Genomic DNA, 25,310 nt, shown 5'->3' with positions numbered 1-25,310 from the left:
AGCATTCCAGCATCTAGATAATAGTCAAAACCTTATGCAGCCTCTGAATGAAGTAACACAATTAGCCAGTCATGTCTGTCCTCCATTATGTGGTTTCCCCAGTTACCATGGCAATATAAAAATATGAAAGACAAAATAACATCCAAATGAGTAACATTTTCTTCATGATCTGCTCAAAAACTGCTCACACACAATATGTACATTTAAAAGTGATTTGAAGTGATTAAAGGTGATTTTTTTTTTTTCCAATGTTAAAATATCTATTTCTTCTATGTTAGCTTAATATGCAGAGGTAACTATAAATAACCATTCATACACTCACTGAGCACTTTATTAGGAACACTATTAGCCCGACTTGGTCTTCTGATGTTGTAGCCCATCTGCTTTTAGGTTCGACATGTTGCGTATTATTCTGAGATGCTATTCTGCCCACTGCAATTGTACAGCGTGGTTATCTGAGCTACTGTAGCCTTTCTGTCACCTCAAATCAGTCTAGCCATTCTCCATTGATCTATCTCATCAACAAGGCATTTCTGTCCACAGAACTGCCACTCATCAGATATTCTTAATTTTTTTGGCACCATTCGTGGTAAATTTTGGAGACTGTTGTGCATGAAAATCCCAGGAGATCAACAGTTACAGAAATACTCACACCAGCCCATCTGGCACCAACAATCATGCCACAGTCGAATTCACTGAGGTCAATTTATTTTCTCATTCTGATGGTTGATGTGAAATTTAACTGAAACTTCTGACCTGTAGCGGCATGATTTTATGCACTGCTGCCACATTTGGCTGATTAGATAATCTCATGAATAAGCAGGTGTACAGGTTTTTCTAATACATTGCTTAGTAAGTGCATGTTGTTTCATTGAAAAATTGAAATACTGTGGCTCTTACTGTGGAAATGACTCTGTTTGTTTGAGCATCTAAACCAGCCTGACGCCCGTTTCACACATACTCCGTTTGCAGTGCGTATGCAGTGCATATTTTTTCCGTACCCATGTTAACAGGTTAGAGCTTTCAAACTGCACGTGAATGCAGTCCGTCGATCCGTTCCAGTTTCGGTGCGTATATAGCAGTGCAGCGATCGTTTCCGCACCGAATCTATTTTTGCTGTGCTGCACCGCACTGAATTAAAGTGGCAGCGCATTGTTCACTTTAAAATAGACATAGATTGACAAGAAACTGTAATAATTTCATCATATACGCATGATTTCAGTTAATGTGTTCTACAGTTACTAAATTACAGGGTCAAGAAAAACTAAAAAGTATGATTATAGTCCCAAAAGTTGCAAAATGCCATCATATATGATTTTTGTACCCTAAAAAAGACAGTGAACCCAAATGAGTCTCATTCTTCTCCTTCTTAGCAACAGATATAGCGCGATAGCTTTTCTTCTGTCAACAACTCGAACTACATGTAAAACAAAGAATCACAATGATTAAAATTAAATCAAAATGTGAATTTTAATTTTAAATCAGAATTACTTACACATTTTTGATCTTGTGGCACACAGAAACTGCGGATCAGTAGCGCACTGCAAAGGCAGCATATGTGAAAGCACTATAGCGCGTGCTGCTCCTGTACCGTATATGCACCGCAATACGCACCGCATACGCACTGCACACGGAGTATGTGTGAAACGGGCGTGACATAGCGACATTTGCTTAACCAGTGGCATAAAGTTGGTGTGGGACTATCTGTTTGTTCGATCAATGGTTGATAGGGGAGTGTGCAGGAAATCAGCTTGAAAAATGGTCATTATTACTAGGCTTATGGTGATTATTAAATAATTGACTAAATCGCGATCATTTGAGAGATCCGTTGTACACTTCAGATTCAAATCGTATTTTACTCTCCAAATGAGGGAATTTTAAGCGAATATTGAAGTGCCATGAACTTACATTTTTCGGTGCTATCATGCAAAACATAAATGCATATAATGTGAGCACTGCAAATGAAGTCTAACTGAACTGGCATGCTCACATTTATTTTAGCAATTTCGTTTGGTGATTCTAGTAGTGCAGAAATTACATACTTCACCTTTCAAGAAATACATGCTACTTTTAAATTGATTAATTCAAATTTGAGACAAAACAAGAGAGGGGTTATTAATATGCAGGGAGTTTTCAGCTCAAAGGCAGTGATACTATATACAGGGTCCTTCTTCCTTCCTCTTCCGCAGGAAAAGCCCTCAGACAATCTCCTCCATCTGCACTGCTTTTATTAAGAATCTGGACTCCTGCTGTTGCTTTGCAGAATTTTAAACAGCCTACTAAATAAATTGTCAGTCTTGCAAAGGTTAGAGGAAGTAGCTTTTAAATGTTTCATCGTGCATTTTGATTGTGGACTCAGCCATAGCTGTTGTGTACCATACATGTTAAGTCTTGGATGTGTCAAGCTCCATTTGTGCAGCCACACTGAGCAGTTCCGAGAACAAGCTCTCCCTGTTGTCTGCAGGAATTGTCCCTGGGGGTACAGCTGTGCATGCATGTGTGTTGGTTGGTAAGGTTTTGCCTGCATTTTGGAGACCACATTTCTCCACAAGGATAGTAAATCCTTAAATCACTTACATTGGTATTGCCGCCAATGGTCCCCACAAGGAAAATGGCTTAATAAACACACTAAATTATGTCTTAATGAAAATCTAACAGTAGCAAACTCTAAGGGCTAGATAAACATTCTCTGCAAGCATAACAGATCTCAAAATAAAACAATATTTCCTTTTTCTTCTCATTTATTTTTAATTGCATATGTATTCTGTATGTTTGCAGAATTCAGTGTCAATGTACAAATTAAAAGTGGCAAAATGTTTACCTAATCAGGATATATTTGATCATTTGGGGTGAGAAACAGACCAAAATCTAAGTCCTTATTCACTATAAATCTTGACATCTGAGCTGATTTGAACACAAACTTCAAGACGGTGAGGCTTGGACCCTGCATGTGGTTCCCAGTCTTCAATCCCAGTATCATTATACATCAGTTAGACGTTGTATTTACATTTTATTGTGTTGAATATTTTTTTTTACAATACATTTTAAAAGTATTTTTTAAAAACTCAACCTGCAACTCTTTAACTCGCATTTTTAAAATAGCCCAACTGAGCGTGAAAACCTGGCAACACTTTATCTGGTTTGTGTACAGCTCTCTGCACATGCATAAGATATTTCATACAAAAATGTACATTATTCTCATTATTTACTCACCTTCATGTCATCCCAGATGTGTATGACTTTCTCCTGCTGAACATAGAAAAAAGTAAAACATGTTAAAGTGAATGTGAAAGAGGAGATTTAGAGTAAAAAAAAAAAAAAGGACTAAATTATTGGTCTGTTTTTCACCCACATATATCACATTTATTCTGAAGACATGGATTAAACCACTGGAGTTGTATGGATTACTTTTATGTGTCCTTTATGTGATTTTTGGAGCTAGAAATGTTTGATAACATTCACTTGCATTGTATGGACCTACAGAGCTGAGATATTCTCCTAAAAATATTTGTTTGTGTACTGCAGAAAAAAAGAAAAGGGTACACATAACGGTGAGAGGGTGAGTAATGATGAGAGAATTTACATTTTTGAGTTAATTATAACTTTAAACTTTGGTCTGTTTCTCACCCATGTTTCATATCATATCTCTTAAGAAAGAAATGGACTTAACCACTCAAGTATGGATTACATTTATGCTGCTTTTATGTCCTTTTTCGAGCTTGAAAGTTTTGGACCTATTGATTTACACTGAATGGACAAAACATTCTGAATATCCTAAAAACTATATTCATTTGTGTTCCGCTGAAAGAACAAAAAGGTAATGATTTTGAGATGGCAATGCGTTGATAAATGATGAGAGAATTATAATTTTGGGGTAAACTATTTCTTTAACATTATAGACCTAATCTATGATATGTTGCTTACCACAAAAAAAGTATTTTGACTTTTTATTTTACAATTACGTCCATCCTTAAAAAAAAACAAGTAGAATTTTTTTTTTTAAGTTACAGTGAGGCACTTACATTGGAAATGAATGGGGTCAATTTTTTGAGGGTTTAAAGGCAGAAATGTGAAGCTTATAATTTTATAAAAGCACTTACATGAATTCTTCTGTTAAAACTCGTGTTGTTAAAATGTATTATTTAAGCTGTAAAGTGGTTTAAATCGACATTTTAGGGTTTTAGAGTTTGTTGACTTCACAATCATGGCAACGAAATTGTAAAATTGGCTATAACTTTACACAGTAAATGATAGTAAGTGATTTTATGACACAAAAAATTATGTTAACACACATATTGTTTACGTCTTGTGGCTATACTACACTGGAAATAGTGAGTATTTAAATGTTTATGGATTGGCCACATTCACTTCCATTGTAAGTGCATTACAGTAACCCAGATGTTTGCTTTTTTTAAGGAAAAGGGGGACAAGTCAAAGTTCTTTTTTGTGGTTATAAATATCATGCCACAAATGCTGACGATTGAGCTCAACTTGTATTGAACCCGGAATATAAAAGCCTAGACATAAAAGCATGTGCTGCTGCTGAAATATAAAAAAATGCAAAAAGGATTTTTATGAGAAGTCACAATTTACTTGAGTTTTGCACACTGTAGAGATTCAAGGGGAAAGGAGGGCCCTCGACACAGGTTTTCTCCTTGTTCAGGTCAGTCTTTTATTATAACACAGAAAGTTCGCTTTAAGTGCAACGAATACAGCCTTTTCTTTTACAAAAGCGCGCACGTGCACACACACGCACACACACACACACACACACACACACACGTTGTGTTTCCATGTTTTATGGGGACTTTCCATAGACATAATGGTTTTTATACTGTACAAACTTTATATTCTATCCCCTAAACCTAACCCTACCCCTAAACCTAACCCTCACAGAAAACTTTCTGCATTTTTACATTTTCAAAAAACATAATTTAGTATGATTTATAAGCTGTTTTCCTCATGGGGACCGACAAAATGTCCCCACAAGGTCAAACATTTCGGGTTTTACTATCCTTATGGGGACATTTGGTCCCCACAAAGTGATAAATACACGCTCACACACACACACACACACACACACACACGCTCACACACACACACACACACACACACACACACACACACACACACACAAGTAGCTTGTCAGTGCTCGGTCTCTCATCCAACTGTGGCGTGGTCGTTTATATGCCGCTCTCCCCATGCTCACTGGAATTAGAGACAGGTGTTAGACATAATTTAGCTCAGGGGCAATCGCCCTTACCGCTTTCTCTCTCCCGACGGGCGCTTGACCACGCCCCCGCTGCCACACACACATTGTTTGGTTAAGAATTAAATCAAAGACACTGATAATGACACCTCATATTTGTGTTTTTAATGGGAAAATTGGATTTAATCTGATTATTTCTCATGCTGAATCTTTCTGTTACAGGTTTATATCTTCCTTCCCCACCTATACCCACAACTCACACCCAGCTGTACATGAGGACCACATGATTGCTTCAACCAAATTAAGTGATTCTTTTATTCCAGGTTTCTTTTTCTCTGTAAAGAGATGCCCTGCCTCACTCCCCACCCACAAACATACAAATAGCACACATCTATACACTCACATATAATAATGTCATCCCATATTGCCAAGACAGATTAATGCAGCCTTTCGGGCAATTATGATGCAAACATATGACAGCAGCTTTCTAATGCAAGCACACAGGTTGACAGGAACACAGGTGCGTTACAGACAGTATCTCTGCAATCCTTTGGGTGATGTGCTTCACTGAGGCGTGTCACAGAAGTGCACTGCAACCACACAATAATAATAATACAAAATAACTCTTAACAGAATTCAAATTAATGATCTTCAATAGTTTCACATATAAATGTTTTTGGTGGTGGCTTGACCTTCCCTACACACTTCTGTTATGCTGTTTTCTCTCAGGTCAAATTAAGCCATCCATTAATTTCAATTAATTTAAATAATATATTTTACTCCCACAGATATTCCCGGCCCCACATTATATCAACATTGTCTCTTATGTTCACCAGAGATTAAAAGAATAGATATGAGAAAAGACTTTGATGAACTTGTCAAAATGTCATACTTCATACTCCTCAGTAATTTAGAGGAATTAGATCTATACACATCAGTATTGCAAGTTAGATGCACATTGGAAACACAAACATAAATAGCTCTCTTCCATTTAGTCAAAGCAGGCCATAATCATGAATGGTCATCAATTCATCGCTGGAAATTTTCTGCATGATTTGATGCTAATTAAAGATGGATGAGATTAGTCATTTATGTATGGGAGCACAGTCTAAACGTGTGTGAGAGAGACAGAGTGTAAAAGTGAGTCAGAAAGTGATCAAAAGATTAAGCATGTGTGTGGAGCGGAGGGGGCAGGGACCGGGCCTGCGATATTCCGACCCGGCCCCGCCCCCCTCGCTCCACAATGTGCATTCGTTAAGAATTGTGATTTTGTGGTGTCACTTTCCACAGATTAAATCAAGCAAAGTCTTGGACTAAAACTATGCATTAATGAAGAACTTAAAGGGATTATTCACCCAAAAATGAAAATGTTCTCATTTACTTACCCTCATGCCATCCCAGATGTGTACGGCTTTCTTTCTTCTGCTGAACACAAACAAAGAATTTTAGTATCTATGTAGGTCCACACAATGCAATTGAATGGTAATCAGGCTTTTGAAGCACCAAAAAGGAGATAAAGTCTGCATAAAAGTGATCCATTCGATTCCAGTGGTTTAATTTGTAACTTCTAAAGCGATCCAATAGGTTTTGGGTGAGAAGAGACCAGCACATAACTCCTTTCTCACTGTCCATATTACCATTGCAGTCTCTAGTCACGATTACACTTCCTAGTGGTTAAGACAGCATAAGAATGAAATGCAAACACATCATAAGAAATCATAAGAGAGCATAGATGAACTAACCCTTTAAGCTCCATCCATGAAAATGTAATTACATGTCATGTTAGGAATTGCATACTACCCATACTTTTACTGCTTAATAGTAAGATACATGGTAAGAGTAGTGTGCCATTCCAGACAAGGCCATAGGTTGATTCTGCATTCAGCATTCTGACATCTCACCTTGATGAGCTGTTTCTTATGCTATTGTTTGGAGCATTTCTTTTGCATACTCCCCACTTTGGTTCTGTCAAAATGTTTTAGCATCTGACAGCTTATATGTAAAGGGACATAATGAGGTTGAATTATGTATAAGCAGTAAAGTTACTGGGTAAGCGTGTTTCAAATAACTGTCTGTCAAGTGTCAAACTAGTCCGAAATGCATGCTGTGACACACTGGGGGTTCAAGGTATGTACTTCTTAATACAATTCCAGTATTTTTAATGGTGCATTCCATTCAACTCAGCAAGTCAGAATATCCAATGGACAACCTCAAAACTCATTTGGAAATCCACATCTCTGATTTTGCACAGATGTGGCTATATGACATCATGCATACCAGACTGACCTCATTGTAAATTTGGAGACAGATCAAATATTGTTCAGCTGAAATTGGTCTGTGTTTACTGAGATTTAAAACCCTGTCCCCTGTGGCTGAAGCTGGAAATGTTGTTGAACGTGTGCACATGTGAGCGCCAGTTTTGGGGTAAAATATCCACAGAGTGTCATCAAAATGAGCTGTGAACTCTAAAACCTAACCGCTATAGGGAGTAAGAAATGTAATCTTAGAGGGGAAGTGCTACCGTCGAATAATGCTCATCAGTGATTAGGCGAGCGCAGTTACTTCCTGGTTTCCATGGGACAAGAACCTGTGTCTTGCTGCTCAGTAGCAACATGTTGACTTCCTGTGTAATCACATCATGCAAACATAATGGAACCCAAGGAGATCTACACATGAACTTTTAAGCACATTCAATGTATCAGCGAGTCAAAGTTGACACATTACATGAAGGTAAAACTTGTTTAACAAATGTCTATAGAAACAGGTGAAAACACATCAAATTAGCCTCTCTGTTTATAATCATATACCTACAGAACAAATGTTAGCATTGGGTCGGTTTACCCATATCTTTGCAAATCATTTATTAATTATCAGTTCATAATAATTTAGTACCTTTATGGGCATTGTACTTTGAGCTATTGTAAGTAAGTTTGGGAAAGTTTATGGTTTGTCAAATTTTGTTGTATGCTTGATACAGCCATTAATAACATACCAACAATAATAACAAGACTTACTTGGGGTGAAAAACTTTGTGATTATTGCCTCAATAACACATTTATAGTACACTGTGTCCTTGATACATTACAATGTATCTCTCTTGAAAATTTGACTGTTTCCCCTCTTGATTTATGTTTTGCACAAAGTAAACACAAAGTTTTGCACCCAAAGAAAGTCTTGTTATTGCTGCTGTTGTGCGTTATTAATGCCTGAAAGCATTAATGTCTCTATCAACCTTAAATCTAAATTTAAGTCAAATTTAACAAAGGTTTAATAGTTTTAGATTGGGTACTGCAAACATATAAACATGTATTAATACATGATGTGTAAAGAGGAGTAAACAATGAAATCATGCATGCATATATACAACAACAAACTCTTGCTCTTACAGAATTTAGTTACTAATTAGATGGACATTAATACATTATTTGTAAACATGAATTGTGTGTGAAGTGGTGAAAAATAATCTACTTTCTAAAGACAGTTGTAAATGTAAAAAGTGTTCAAATGTGAGTTAACAAATGATCTGTTAATCATTATATAACATTTGTAGATGTTAAAATGTGCAAGGACATATATGATTTAAAGTTTAAAAATGATTTACATTTGTAAGTATTTTAATTTCATTACATAATGCTTAATAGCTCATTAATTAGTGTTAGTTTAAATCATTAGTAAGCATTAACAAGTACATTATCTCATATTTCGAACTTTTTTAATATACATTAACTAATGATCTGCTAAGCTTTACATAATGTTCACTTAAAATGGATTCATTGAAGTGTTTCTAAAGTGTTACTGGAGATTTATCCATTATCTTCAATGAGGCGATACATTACAGTGTATTTTAAATTAGTGATGGTCTTTGGCATGCTATGGTCTAAAAAGTCAAGTAAAAAACATTTTATGTTTATTATGTTGCGCTGGTCCCATGAGGCTCCATGAGTACTATTCATGTCTTTAGGGTTATGCAATTTCAGTATGGGAAAAAATAACAGAGTGGGCTTATTATAGTGATGAGAAACTGTAACTCTTATACAGTAAGTGTAAGTTATATTGTATATGTAATAATCAGAGCTTTGTTAGATTTAGACATGATTATGACAAGACAAAGCATTTTGAGATTTACAGTTCAGCTCAGAGGCATTTATTGCCTATTGTCAATTTAAGTATTTCCCACTCTTGAATTAAATAAATTATCACCAATTTTTTTTCTGCCTAGATATGAATAACTTAAAGTAATGAGATGTAAGATGTTATAAGATCATATCATTGCAGCCTAAAATAAATACATAAATAAAAACAAAAATAAAGGAAGCATACATACATATTCAATAGGGCCGTTGACATGTCTGTATGTAAAATGCTTATTAGGGTTTAGATGTATTTTTTTCAACTTTATTCAAATTGCATAAGTTAAGGTTCACTTTGAAAACTCAAGCTATTGCAGCTGCTTCACAGAAATGTAAGCCTAAAAATAATCCAGCATCACAGGAGCAAACCATACATCATCCAGGGACTATCCTTAACTCTCCACTGAGGAACCTGTTTGTCTAATGAAGTTTAGAGGCTCAGAGTCATTAACAACATCAAAGGCAGAATCTGGAAATTAATAAGGCTCCTCTCTTTCTCTTAGAACTTCCTCTCTTTGAGAAACCTATTAGCATGTGCCATCAAGACGTACCTGGGACATTTCAGTCAGTGCTAGTTAATGAAGTACGTCACGATGCTATTTGCAGCCATCAATTAGCACTGTTTCTCATCTACTTGGTTGTAATCTATAGATATTGCAAACCAAAATGCATCCAAAGATCCTGGATATAAGGAAAGTGTTCCACAGAAGCTTTATTTGAGTGATAAAAGTAAAGTATCTGTGAGATAAAACATTAAAGTTCACCCAAACATTAAAATATTTTCATAATTTACATTGTATGACTTTCTTTCCTGTGTGAAAAACAAATGAACATGTTAGGAAGAATGTTAGCCTCAGTAAAATGTTTTTGGTGACTGGTGACTGACACTAAAATTGTGACAGACATCACTTGTAGTATGCCAAGGAAGCAAGAAAGTCATACAGGTTTGGAATAACATAAGGGCAAGTAAATAATGACACGATTTATATTATTATTAATATTTATTTATTTTATTTGTATGTCATTAAGCATTGTGTAAAAGAACACAGCCAGCATTACATGGAAAGTTGTCATAAGATAAAGACCAAGTCAGTTAGTTATTGAACTGCCTCAGGAGTTGTTTCATGTAGCCCCTGAAAAAGGGGGCTGTAATGCATCTTTATTTTTGGGGTAAACTATCCCCTTAAGGAGACCTGGTTAGTCAGCATAGCTTGAGTGAGCAACCATATATTAACTTTAATCTTATGGTCAAATCTTTGATATGTATTCAAAATACTCAAAATAGATTTTGTGCACAGTATATCTCCTCATCATTTTGAGGTCTCTTCCTAGTATGGGCCCTGTTCAGCAAATTATCAAATCTCTGTCCAGAATAAGGTTTGTTGAATCAAAGGGATTGTGAGCTCCTTGTTAGGTTTTAATGTCAAAGGAAATGCTGACTTTATGTGTGTTCTGAAATCATTTGGCATACTTCATTAAACACCACTATCTGACCTACTCTTGTGAAGTCACTTCAAAGGCAACCGCAAATGCTCATTCTCTCTAATGAGGTGCTACCAAGCACACAAGCTCTGTAAAAACCCCTGATATTAAACGTGAGTTGAATTACATTAATTAGAGTCTCTTTCAAAAACAATATATGCAGACAGTTGTTTGTCACCGTTTGTTGAAGATAAATAGGGATTTAGATAATCATTATATTACCCTTAATTAGTGACAAATATCACTATAAGCACTCTACCTATAGTAATAATAAAAGGACCGTTCTTATTTTGAAAGCAATCATACATCTAAGAATAAAATTTACTCACCCTAATGTCACTCCATACCCAAAAGACTTCCTTTTGATCATAACCTGGGATTTAATACTTTGTAGAGCTACCTTTTGTCTCTTTAGCTTTGCTCACCTAGATGGGGGAATATCGACCCATTCTTCCTTGCAGAATCGTTGTGATGGACTGCTCTCTTCAGCTGGATCAGTGGTGCCTGCAGCTGTACGGCCGTACACACTGTGCGTACCTTGAGTGCTCCGACTGGCCTCTGAGAATATTCCAGCATAAATGACATGTGTCCCGTACTGATTTTGTCTGTTTAAAAAAAAAAAACAGCTATGCCCGATTTGTGAATGAATCATTCTTTTGAGTCGGTTCTTTTCAGTAAATTGGCTAAACAGGCTTGCAAAACAGTCTGAATCAATTTGTGATTCATCCAGTTTGTTCATTTGGACTACTCTCACTCATTAAAACAGTATCATGATATTTAAGGACAGAGAGAACAAACAGTGCTGGATAAACTTAATATATACCTACAATCAACTGAAACAAAAGACTGCCATTTTGAGAGGTAACTTAGAGAATCTTCAGCTAGTTCAGTTTCATGTGAATAAGGGGCTATTCAAGCCAAATGTATTTTTGTGTCCGCTCATGCTTTTTCAATTGTTTACTATATAAACATTCATAGATGTGTGTCTTTTGACAACTATGTCACGTTTCACTGTGTTTTAGCATCTCTCACGGAATCGCTTAAAAAGAATTTCAAATATACACATTTTGAGACACCTGCATACTGCTCTATTCATTGTGGAGTCTTGCTTTTGTGTGAGAACGCATTTGTTGTGAACGGTTACTGGAAGAAATCCTTTAGCCAATAATTACATGAATGCTACACATACTTGAGAGAAAAAATATTTTTCTCTTAAAGTCACCAGAACTGAATATTTTGGTGTTGATTTTGCAAAAACTAATTGTATACCCCCAGACTCTCCTAAATATAAGTGTATATTAGTCGATTTATGTGTGTACCCTCCGATGAAATCCTGAAGGTGCCCATGAACTCCATCCACAGGTTTTCTATTGGATTTAGGTCAGGGCTCTAATGGCACTTTTCCACTGCAAGTTACGGTTTGACTCACCTCAACTCTACTCGCTTTACTTTTCTGAGCTTGCATTTCAACTGCAGTTTAGTGCCACCTCAACGTGGGTGGGATTATAGGCTGATCGTCATAGTTGCACCGCCTCTACTGCCATGACATTATTTTAAACATGACACAAACTGACCAAAACAATAACACAACCACTAGCTTTTAGCTACTAGCTCATTGTGCTGCACAAAGCAGTTGTTACATGGTGATTTTACACAAGTGTAACAGATAAATTGGCCTGTTTTTTTAGAAGCAAGCTTCCAGTAGCTGGTCAACTAAATAAAGTGAAGCTTTCAAGTAGAGTTAGATAGCGTCCATTTGGTCGAACCACTTCCACTTTTCCTTGATGGTTCGGTAGTCACTTTTATGTTTTTTTTTTACTTTTCCCTACACTGTTGGTAGGTCCAGTGGTAGCCGTGTGTGGCCAATAGCTGAGACACTTCCTGAGAGACTTTTTCGTTTCACTCATCGCAAACGAGTGGACCATCTGCACCTTGTTTATTGACCACGGCGTGGTTTTGCACACAGCCATTACTTTTTTCACAATTCGAAAGTCGCGTGAACAAATGATACTGGTATCGCTGTTGCTAACTTTAAAACTAGCGGGTTGATGTCGCGTGTTGGAAATCAAGTGTACGCTGGTCGTAACGATTCTCACTGACCAATCAGTGATCTGCAGGATTTTGACGTCGCATTTAGTATCGGCTCGGCTCACTTGGAACCTTGTATCAGGTACCAGGTACTATCCACAGTGGAAAACCCCAAAAATGTGAGCAGATTCATGTTGAGTCTAGCTGTACCGTGCTGTGGAAAAGCCCCATAACTTGGCCACTCAAGGCCTTTTACCTTTCTGTCCTTAAGCCACTGCATTATTTTTATATTCGTTTTCTGTGTGCTGAAAAGGTGAACCACCTGCCCCTTTCCAGTTGTCGAGCAGAGGGCCACAGATTATCCTCAGTAATTTAGGTGTACATGGTAGCATCCATTTTCCCTTCAATTCTGACCAACTGCCCATTCGCCACTGAAGAGAAACACCCACAACATAATGTTGCCACCACCATACTTCACAATAGTTATGGTATGTTCTGGGTGATGAGCAAATGTATTCATTGTTTTTTCAATTATAGTGCTTGGAGTTCAGCCCAAAAAGTTTAACATTTGTCTCATCCGACCATGGAGGATTCTGATGCCATGTGGCAAAAGGTTTTTTGGTCAGATGAGAAAAGCGTGCTGTGTACTCAAAGGAGGACAGAGATGCCATAGCAGCCAGCTCTAAGGCGTCCGTCATGTTGAATACCTATCAACCACAAAAATATAGTTCTGGATTGGGACCATGGGCCAAAATCAATAGCATTATACGGTATTCAATTTCAACAGCACAGAGTCAGCAAGAGATAGAAAACTACTAGTTGCATTAATTTGTTCCTCCAAAATACACACATTCTCCTAAATATACTAACAAAAGGAATACAAATCTATTACCTTTAAACTGTGTTGGGAAACAGATACATATACTAGTGTATAACACACACTGTTCACTCTTCAAATGTAGTGGAGTATTTCACACCTACTCAATAACTTGAAGTTTAAAAAGTAGGAATGTGTGCAATAGGTTCCTACCTGGTCTCAAAGAAACACTTTACCTACATTCTTGGAAAATTTATTTTAAGTAGCTCGTTGTATGTATTGCACCAGACTCCTTGAGAAATGAGCATTAGAGTCGCTTAAACAAAAAATACTTTGAGTTTTATACACAAATCACAAGTGAAAGGGCAGATTATCAGTGCATAAATACATACTTTTCACCCTGTTCCTCAAACAATGCTATTTTATGACATCGAAACACTTTTACTATGTATTTATTCAGCAATTACATTTTTTTAAGTCACATTTGCTTTTTATGACACTATCTGTTAGGTTTAGGTTTTAGGGTAGTGATGTAGGTTTTGTTGATTTAAAACTTGATAGAGCAATAACCTTAACAAAATCATCTGTTTGGGAGAAATGTTACTCGCTTTTAGCACCACACAGTGGATATTTAACTTTGGAACTGCCGGAAATACGTATAAGGAACCATGTAATATCATTTTGATATCAGATTAGGCTAGCAACAGTTTGTTGCAAACCAATGGATAGGTGTTGTTCAAATATGATTTGCCAACCTTTTCAACAAGAAGAACAGCACATTGTGTTAGAGAAGCAAACAGAAAACCCTTGCATTGTTGTTGTTCCGAATTGTGAAATTGATGAGAGGTTGTAATTCCAGGTTTTGTAAGAAAAAAATCATCCTAAGTGCTTTTCATTGTGTGCAGTGTTGCTTTCATTGTTATTCAAAGCCCAGACTAGGCTGTGGGCAATATTTTACAATGAAATTGATCACTAAGCACCCTTGTTTTTCAGCCAGACCTCCTAATTAACAATAGGTAAAAACAGTGAGACAATCTATCAATTTCAAATAAAGGAGGCAGCAACAATTTTGGTATTCATGTTTAGTATGCCTTATGGCCAACATTTTTGGAAAAATCATCCAAGACATAAAGGTCTAAAGTGTTTTATATAAAAAGTTATGAAGCTCCCTTGGAGAAAGCCCAGCAGCCATGGATTACACCAGTCTTGCTCTACTCTTGACAAATGCCATCTCCCCACGTCTCCCCAAATCCTCCCCAGGAGACCAGGGTTAAACACAACTCTATTACTTGCTCCCAGGCAGGAGCAATGGATGGGGAGCACATCAATCAAGCCGTCTTCGACCCTTTAAAAATGATCTCTCTCACTCCAGCCTTCCTGCTCAAGGAGGGTCGGCTATTGTTCAAACATCAATCGCTCACACCTGTCAGCTGGGCCGCTCTACCTCATCTCAGCTGCAATGGAGAGAGGAGGAGAGCTGGTGGAGGAAAAGGGCCGCCTGATGAAGAGGTATTTGATGGGAAGGTGGGAGCTGAGAGAGGATGAAGGGATTGTTAAACTTGGAAGTGGGGCAGATGGGAGCCTTTAGGTCCTCTGGGATTTGGCGAGATTCGGCAGAGAGAGGTTGGTGGAAAGGCATGGTACAGTTTAGCTTAAAAATAGTTATTACTAAAGAGGTTTGGTGTGAACAGCTTGATTGGAAAATGTTTAGTGATTTTGAAATGTTTTCAGAGCATAAAATTAGAAAATATTTTTTTTTTCCAATAACAATCCCACATATGTTAAAAGAATAGTTCACCCCAAAATGAAAATTGTCTCTATCATTTTGTTCTAAACTCATATGACTTTCCTGATGTTAGGCAGAATGCTAGGCTCACATTATTCACTTTAAATAAGCTTGAAAATAACAAATATAAAAAAGTGACATTTTTGTAAAATTGTATGCAATCTAGTCTCAAAGAATGACCTTTACTAGATTTATGTGCCACGTTCTATGTACCACTGCAGTTTCCTGGTAAAACTTGAGGTGTTACGACAACTGTGAATTTTATTTACTTTCACACATATCAGGAGTACAATGGCTGATTATGACATTATCAAAATAAATGTTTCACTCTTTCACTCACACACTGCTATTATGATATTGAAACACTTTTAATCTAATGCATCATTTGAAAATCAATAAATTTTAACACTTGTATTACCGACCCAATTTACACACTTATTACAATGTGATTAGCTTCTGCAGTAGTTCACCTGGCAGAGTGTCCCGAGGCTCCAGCCAGCCAAGCATGCAAGTTGTCACGTGAGCTGACAGCGTTATAGAAATGACATGAAAAAATGTGGTTGTTTCAGAAAATGTGCTTTTCATATCACATTTGCTTTTAGAACACTATTGGTTAGGTTTATGTTTTGGTTAAGGGTAAGGATATCTGTTTTGTTTAACTCTAGTTTGCTTTTACGACACTATTGGGTAGGTTTAGGTTAAAGTTTTAGGTTAGGGAGGAATGTTTTACACTAAAACCTAAATTTTAAAATTCTCATTTAGAATCACATACCAACCCCCACCCTCTTCGGTTAACAACATTGTGGGGGTGTGTTGAAGCAGGTTTTACCCAGTGCGCCAAACAAGCTAGAACCGTTACTGATCGACAGTGTTATAAACATCAAATGTTATAAGTGAAATATTTTGGATTGTGTAAACCTTAAAGGGATTTACACAAAGGTGTATAGTAAAGAAGTGAAAATACTTTGTTACTGTACTTTAGTACAGTTTTTTCATATTTGTATTTCACTTGAGAATAAATATAATTTTACTTTCACTTCACTACATTTTGAAGAGAAAATGTATACTTTTACTCTGATAAATTTCTCCAGACCCTTTTGTTACTTGTGCGACATGATAACACCAAAAAAATAACAGCTGTTTGTGCAAAAATGCATGCAGATCGGCAATATTGATGTGTGATTCGTTGAAAGAATCACTTTGAGTCTTTGAATCTTTTATATTTGATTAATTTGAAGTGAACAAAAAGTGGTGTTTCATTTTATGAATCTGAATCAAAATCACAAGCAAAGCACACACCAGATTACGTGTTCCGTCGTCTGCCTTCTATGGGGAAGACAAGAAACTGCTCATGTAAGTTTAAAGTTGTTTTTTCGACTAATTAATTTGATAAGTTTAGGCTTAAATATTATGAAAGCTGTGAAATAATGAAGTATGATCAGTCTCCTGCGTTTCCAGTAGACCTGTTCATATAAAAGTCAATCACATGCATATACACTTTATATTTAAACAAGGTATGAAGTGAATGAATAATTACCAGCACTCATCAAAATTTCTGAAGATGGATGAATGGTCTTTGCATAAGCAAAACTAGTTGTCTGGTGGTTGCTAAAGTGTTATATTTGCTTTGTAGCACAATTATGCCACATATGTGCTTACTAGGGTTTCCTGGATGGTTGCTAGGGCACGCTATGCTGTTGTCAAGGTGATCTGCTGTGTGTTTTAGCACATTGCTACAGTATGTAGTTGCCAGGTTGTTACTATGCTGTCGCTAAGTTGTTTTACTGTATTTTTTTACATTGCTCTACAGTTGACAGGGTGTTCTAGGTGATTGTCAGGCTGTTGCTATCCTGTTGTTAAGTTGTTTTAACTCTGTTTATAGCACATTGCTTTGCAGTTGCCAAGGTGTTCTGGGTGGTTTCTTATTGGCCCAAATGAAAAGAGCCCACCCCCACAAGTCTCTGTTCTGGTCACTAATATGACTCAACTCCCTCCTTCTATGTTCCAATTTTAACGGACTGTGATGCTCATTTACACTCATCCCATTAATATGATCATTCTGATGCGATGATGCCATAAAAGTGATATTTCTTCATTTAAAAATGAAAATTCTCTCATAACTGTCTCACCCTCTTTCAATCCAAGGTCTGCAGAACACAAAAAAAAAAAGATTTTCAGAAGAATATCGCTGCTATGTAGGTAAATTCAATGTAAGTGAATGGTGGCCATATATTTGAAGCTTCAAAAAGCACATAAATGGAAAATAAGAGTAATCCATAAGACAGTGGTTTCATCAATATCTTCTGAAGCAATCCAAATGGTTTTGGGTGAGAATAAACCAAAATATAGCTCCTTTTTCAACTATAAATCTTGATGTTAGCAGTCTCCTTGGGGATCAGGATTTCAAGCTCGATTACATGCCCTAGAGTGCCATCTAGGGCTTTGCGTATGCGTCAAGCATTAGAATGTGAAATCGAGCTTGAAATCATGATTGTGCCTAGAGATGGCAAGATATACAGTGAAAATGAGTTTCAGTTTGGTTTGCTCTCGCCCAAAACCGACTGAATAGAGGATATTAATTTAACCACTGTAGTATTATGGATAACTTTATGCTCCCTTAATGTGTTTTTTGTAGCTTGAAATGTCTGGCCACCATTCACTTGCGTTGAATTGACCTATATATCTGAAATGTTCTTCTAAAATCTTTTTCTGTGTTCTGCAGATGAAAGAAAGTCATACAAATCTGGGATTAAATGATGAGCACCACAAATAAAATAAGTTGCCATGGGTTTAATGAACTGTTCTGTAATTTATGCAATTTACTTGTACTTTTGATACTAAAGTAAATTTAAAATCAGTTACTTTAATGCTTTTACTTAAGTCATTTTCTCATGAAGGTATGTTTACTTTTACTCAAGTATGACACATGGATACTTTACGCAACAATGGATTTACAATGCCACAAAATACTTTCATCTCACTCTAAAGAGGGAGTTAAGTCTTCTTTACAATATTCTTTGCCTACTGGTTCCAGGCAAGAGGATACACTGTGTGCCTGCCATAAGGGCACATTTTCAGGTGCCTGCTGTGCCACTTAAGAGTACTGCTGATTCCCTCAGCGTGAGGTAAGAGAGATCTACTCATTGTCAGGTCAAAGAGCAGAGTGGAATGCTGGGCTGAATGTGTTAGAGGGAAAGATAGACAGCAGAGAGGAGAGGTGGGGGGACAGATAGAGAGAGAAAAGGATTAAAGGAACACATAAGAAATAGCATCATTTTGGCGACCATCTAACAGTCGTGATGGTGCTTGTCAAAAAGGGGAGTGCATCATGTGGAGAGACGTTATCTCATTTTGTCTTCATTCTCTCCTTTTCTCTCTCTGATGTCACACTGAGAGGCATCACGAATCATTCCAAAAAGGGTGTTCACACAGACAGTAACATTTTGCCAGATCTCACAGAAGAAAGTCATGCAGGTTTGGAAAAACATGAGGGTGAGTATATTATGAAGAATAACATTTTTGGGTCAACTTCTCTTTAATGTAGCCTATACGTCTTCAGACACAAGCACACATTCATACATTCACATTAACATTCATTCATACATTCAATTATACATTCACCTTTCAACATTTAACAAATATCTCACTCCACTTTCCCTCAAGTCCAAGTTCCTTTCCCTCTCTTTCTACTGTTCAAATCAGAACCTTTAATGTCAAAATCCTTTGAAGCATTGAAAGTTCATAAACACATTAAAAAAATAAAAAAATAAAACAACCTCCATCTTTGCATTGCATGGACTAATCGCAGCAGCCGGTACACTTTTGTTTTGTTAATAGGGTTCAATTAGGCCCATAGAGTGGTCTGTGCTGAGATAAGATGTCTCCAGAGCCTGGTAGGGGTGGGGGCTAAAGCACCACTTGTAATGAATGGATGGAGCCTCTGTTGATGTGCAGCGATCATTAAGTAGCTGATAATTACATTGGGTATCTCAGTGCTGTGTGTGTGTGTGTTTGTGTGTTCAAGCTGCTGAGTGAGGCAGTGGTACACTGATGAGTTTTAGAAGGGAAGTAATCTGAGTTTCTACATCCCCCTGATATTTATTCTAACTCTGTACATTAATTTCTGAGCATGCCCAGTCTCCCTTCTCATTAGCGAATACATTTTTTAGATAAATAGGCTTGCAGTCACTTGATTAAAATATATAATTGCAATTAATCATATGATTTTCTTTTATGGTTAATCATGATTAATCGCAGATTTTAAAAGTACAGAGATTTTACTCTATATATACAGTACTATATATATATATACACTTTATATTTAGTTCCTTCTTAGAAAAGAAAAAAATACATTCCAAAGATAGAAATTCACTAAAATATTAGAACTATTATTTCTATGCGTATTCAATCTCTTAAAGTCATATCATCCACAATATTAATCCGCCAGCAGGCTGTGGCTATCCACTTTTCTATAGCAATTGTGAACTCCAACAAGCTAGAGAGTCACAGCTTTTCCTCATCATTGTCATGCATTGTGTGTTATGAAGGGTTTGAGTTTAGATCCTTTTAATAATAATTTTGCATATACTACATTACTTTTTATACTGCAATACATTCATACAAGTAATGTGAAACATTTAAGTGTCTTGAGATAACTGTGTGTGTGTCCTGTGTGCCTTGTTGATAAAAGGATTATAGTTTATAATGTTCAGTAACTAGATTACTTTCATCGAAAACCCCCTGACAAATTATTGTTAACATGTTCAACTCTTTCTAGCATCTTTAATTCCTTTAATTTACTCTTTATTGCATAATATCTTAATAGAAATATTCTATGATTTATGCTCTGATACTATTTTTGTTTTGTTTACTTTAACCCTGCAATATGAAACGTTGTACTCTCTAGCGGCATCTGTGGTTGAAATTTTAAATTGTAAAGTTTTACGCTTTAAAAAAGTACGCTTTACGTCCGTCAAGTTTCGACACTGCTCGGACAAATTTGAAAAAGGAAAAACAGACATAATGCTCTATTCAGGTTTAGACTACATTTATTTTGTGTATAAAGGCAATTCTACATTAGATTGCCATCGTTCTCTTAAGTGCGTTGATATTGTCAAAGATACAGACTTTAGCAGATCTAAATATTCTTTCTCAGTTTTCACAAATGGCTTGGTTGCTTTCGTAACCTCCATTCCCTGATGGAGGGAACAAGATATTGTGTCGATGTAGTGACACTAAGGGTCGCCCTTGGGAGCCCCAAACACCTCTGATCTTTGAGAAAGGTCCAATGGGAATTGGAGAGTGGAATTTGCATGCCACTCACCCAGACATATAGGTACAAATGGAGCTGGATCGTAACCACTCATTCAGATTTTGTGCTGAGGAGCAGAGACAAGGTCCTGGCCATTTCAGTGGGTAGTTCAGTGTTGTGGCAGGAGGGACACAATGTCTCATTCCCTCTATCAGGGAACGGAGGTTACGAAAGTAACCAAGATATTCCCTGTCTGGCACTCACTTGATGTTGTGTCTATGTAGTGACACTAGGGGTCCCTATACGAAACGCCATGACTAGCTGAACTGTGCTATGTGGACTGGCGGTGTGAGCTGGGCAAGCTGTTGCGTGCCTCGTAGCCAGAAAACCCAGCAATCACGTAACTTCCCCAATGCACCTACGAGTGGCGTACTGTCCCCCGCACCTCTGGGACAAGTCGACTGCCCAAAAAATGGGGACAGGCTGCCCCAGCTGTGGCCTCTTCTCTTTTTTCTCCCCAAAAAGAATGGAAATCATTCAGCTGGGGGCCATAAGTGTCCACGTTGGGGAGGTGTCCCTTCCCAAAGGGAAGACAATGCAGAAACCACAACCTACCTGAAGGGGAGGTAATTATGTCGAAATCCGTCACATGGTCTTTCTGAGTTTTGTCGGCAGTGCCGCACATGGAGAAGTCCTTGTGGAAGGTACGAAACACCATGACTAGCTGAACTGTGTTACGTGGACTGGCAGTCCGAGACGGGCAAGCAGTTGCGTGCCTCATAGCCAGCAAACCCAGCCATCATATAACTTCCCCAATGCACCTACGAGTGACGTATTGTCCCCCGCACCTCTGGGACAAGTCAACTGCCTAAAAAATCTCTATTTGTTCCTTCTCCAGAATGAACGCCTAACACAAGACCTGGTTCGTACCAAACAGGATCATCTCTTTTGGGGGTAGTATACTACTTTCTCTCTTTTGGGGGGTATGCTCCTCGCCCTTGCCTCCTATCTCCGGCAGGACATGACGGTTCCGGGCACAACTCCCTCGGACCGCCGGACGGGGCCTACGCCAAAGAGAGAGACATTGTTTTCTGTTTAACATTTATCAAATAAATGGCATCTTAAACTTCAGTCTTCCCGATAGAACTTATCCTGACAATGGATCGTGATAGGTAAACACACGAGTAATTCTCGATTCATAAAAGCATTACCCCTACCAGACAACGTACTGTATTCAATTCCAAGTATTATTGCAGGTTAGTCAAACAAAGATAATACACAAGCTACGCTGTCTAAATTATCTAGTTGTAGACATGTTTATAGTAAATTTTTAACATGTGACTTTAATATTCACAGCTAATAGCTAACTTCTGACACCTGCATACAAGTATACTTGACCATGATGAGAACTTGATTAATGTCATGACTATCTAATTATTGTTTGAATGCAGGTCAAGAATATGTTTCATACTGCAACCTATCAGTATCTTAGAAATACCTGTAACAATTAAATTTTGCATATGCCTATAAATGTTTTTTTTTTTTTTTTCAGTGTTTAAGTTAGTTCACACACTAAACTCATCTATAACCTATCTTTCTGATTGTTGCCACTGGAATTGTGGACAATGGAAAACAATTTATCTTCAGTAAACTCTGTCAATTGATTGAAATTCTGACTTTTTAGTAGTTATTATACATTACCCATATTGGGGACCAAGCTGTCACCCCATACAGATAAGGCAGCCGCAAAGAGCTTTATTTTTGTTACCTATCTGGTCCCATCTGGATTTGTTTTGTACAAAAAAATCATTAGATCATTGATAAAGAATCGCTGATTCTTGAATATAAAGTGTTACCAGTGTGTCCGTCAGTTTAATGACCCCGGACACTTTGCAAAGGTCCCAGCCTATTATAACCAATGTGTAGAACACACACAAAGCTTATAGTCAGAATCTAATGTCAAATTGGTAAATGTGTTAATCGCATTAAAAAAAAAAAACTTGTTAGTCATTTTAAATGAATTGCATGCGTTAATGTGTAAATTTCAACAGCTCTAATGAATACTTGACTCGTTTACCTTTTAGGGTGTGTTCACACTTGTAGTTCAGTTCTCTTGGTTCGGACCAAAAAAGAAAATGGTACATTAATCCTGGTTCACTTATTGTTCACACAGGTATTTTTATCACTGAACCTAAAGATCCAAAACTAAAGGCATAAGGACAAGTTCGCAACCTGATGTATTTAAGATGTATATTTCGCGACAGAACTTGCCAAACATCAAAACAATGCTGTCTGCTGGGCTAAATGTGCTCGTTGGACCCAATTTCCCTTAATCTAACAATGGACACTTTAAACACAAGCATTTTTGTGCATTTTTTCCAGTATACTATGCTTGTTGGACCAAATGTTAATAAGGAATTTTACTTGCTCATTGCTCCATGTTTGCCCTCTGCTCATTTTGTATTGCATACACCGCTCTTACAGCTCATTCTATGTTATCAAGTCATATGATTTTTGGGGTCGCATATTGTGACATCACATCCTGTTATTGGTCAGTTTAGACATCTTTGGTCCTTGCTGCATTCATATATCAGTGGAACCGCACCAGAGTTAGTTTGGAAGCGGACCAAGACCCACTATTCAGGTGGACTCGGTGCCCTTGTTTGGTGCGCACCAAGGTTCGGATGGCAGCGTTCACACTTGTTCAAATGAACCGCACTAACAGAGCAATCGCACCAGAGATCATTTTAATCTAACCAAACCTGCCAAATCTGAAAACACCCTTAAAAGAGTTGTTTTAATCCACTTGGAGACCTTCTCCTACTCAAGTACTCAATTTTCATACTTAAGTAAAAGTAGAGATACCACACAAATGTATTACTTAAGTAAAAGTAATGTATTAAATACTAATTAAGTACAAGTAAAAAGTACCTGATTTAAAAAAAAACTCAAACAAATCAACCTGTAATACGGTTCATGTACATGAACCCGCCGAACAAACTGATTGAATCAAATTAATCAAACTTCCTAATGCTTCATATGAGAGGGAGAGGACAGTTTAGGAGAGCTTCATATACAGTACATGAATCATCCAAACAAACTTATTCACTGAAATAAATCAGACTTTCTAAAGATTCATATGAAAGAGTGGTTTAGGAGAGCACGTTTGATCAGTCTTCTTGAATAGTTTGCACATAATCAAGTTAGTGAAAGCGTCATGAACATTTTCAAATTCCAGGATATTTTGCAATTGGAAATTAGTTTTTCCAGGACAGACAGCCAAGAACCGGGACGATCCCAGGAAAACATGGATGGGTGGCAACTCGACATGTTCACTCTTTACAGCACACGCAGACATACACACACATGTGGAGGCTTGAAAGCAAATGAAAAACAGCACGGGGGTATGAAATTGAGGGGGTATCAATACTCAGTGCTGCCAGTCCTAAAGAACAAAAAGCACGCAGCACCCTGTTTTCCATTCATCATCATTCTAAAGCAAAATCATCTGGTCAAAAACGCCTACTGTAATTATTCCACAGCATCCATTCCACAGAGTCCTCCATTGTATATTTTTCGTATTCTATGGCTAATATATATTGATGAATACATTTTGACCGTCAGGTTTGTACACAACTAGGGTCAATTGTATTTTATCTGTGCGTTTGGAATTGTGTTTAGTTCAGCGAGCCTCGCTGGTCTAATACAAAATTTGTGAAGATCTCATGCGCTGAGTGTCTGTTTTCTTGCTGGCTACTGTCATTCAAACACACTGCATTATGTTTATAAGATGCTCACTTATCGCAAATAATAAAACAAACTTTTTTAATCCAGGTAACGAGAAATGAGAATATAGCAAAGTAAAATTGCAACATATTTAAATACTCAAGAAAGAGAACAGCTACTTAAGGACAGTAACAAAGTATTTGTGGTTCATAACTTTACACCACTGACCCTACTAAGGATGCATATACACTGATCCATTTTTGTATGAAAACCCCATTATATCCTAATTATCTGTGTTTCCTAACATAACCGTTTTCCAAAGTATACTGTAGAAGAGAGCATTTTCAAAAGTTTATTTTTTATTTTTCAGTGGTGTCTAGCAGTCTAGGGTGGATGAGAGGTGTAAATAAATGAATGGCCTCAGTTTGAACCTTAGACAGGACTTCCCAGAGTACGTTTACTGATCATCTGATGGATATTGCACTCAACTTGCAAGCCCCTGGCCAAATCGCAAACTACAATGAGATTGTCTGAATTAATATGTAAGTTCTAGGAGTCAAAATCAGCTGCAAATTGGACCAGAATTTATGCCTAGATACTGTAGGTCTTGCTTTGCAAAACTATCCAATACTTAAGATATCTGCTAATCCACATCAGCGTTTAGTGCTGTCTCTGTTTTGGTGATTGATTGTTAAAGTTTGGTACAGGAATACTGAACCTGAAACCAGGATTTATATTTGTTACCAGAATGCAAACATTGGGCTGAGGGCAACAGCGGGGTTGCAGAAGGAAAAAATCGAACACATTTTCTACAAAGATAAATAGATTTTTAGATAATGTATAACCCTTTAAGACCATACCATGAGTGACAAGATTTTCAA

The sequence above is a fragment of the Xyrauchen texanus genome, chromosome 2 (assembly GCF_025860055.1).
Source record: "Xyrauchen texanus isolate HMW12.3.18 chromosome 2, RBS_HiC_50CHRs, whole genome shotgun sequence".
NCBI classification, from domain to species: Eukaryota; Metazoa; Chordata; class Actinopteri; order Cypriniformes; family Catostomidae; genus Xyrauchen; species Xyrauchen texanus.
Note: the sequence above shows the minus strand (reverse complement) of the source record.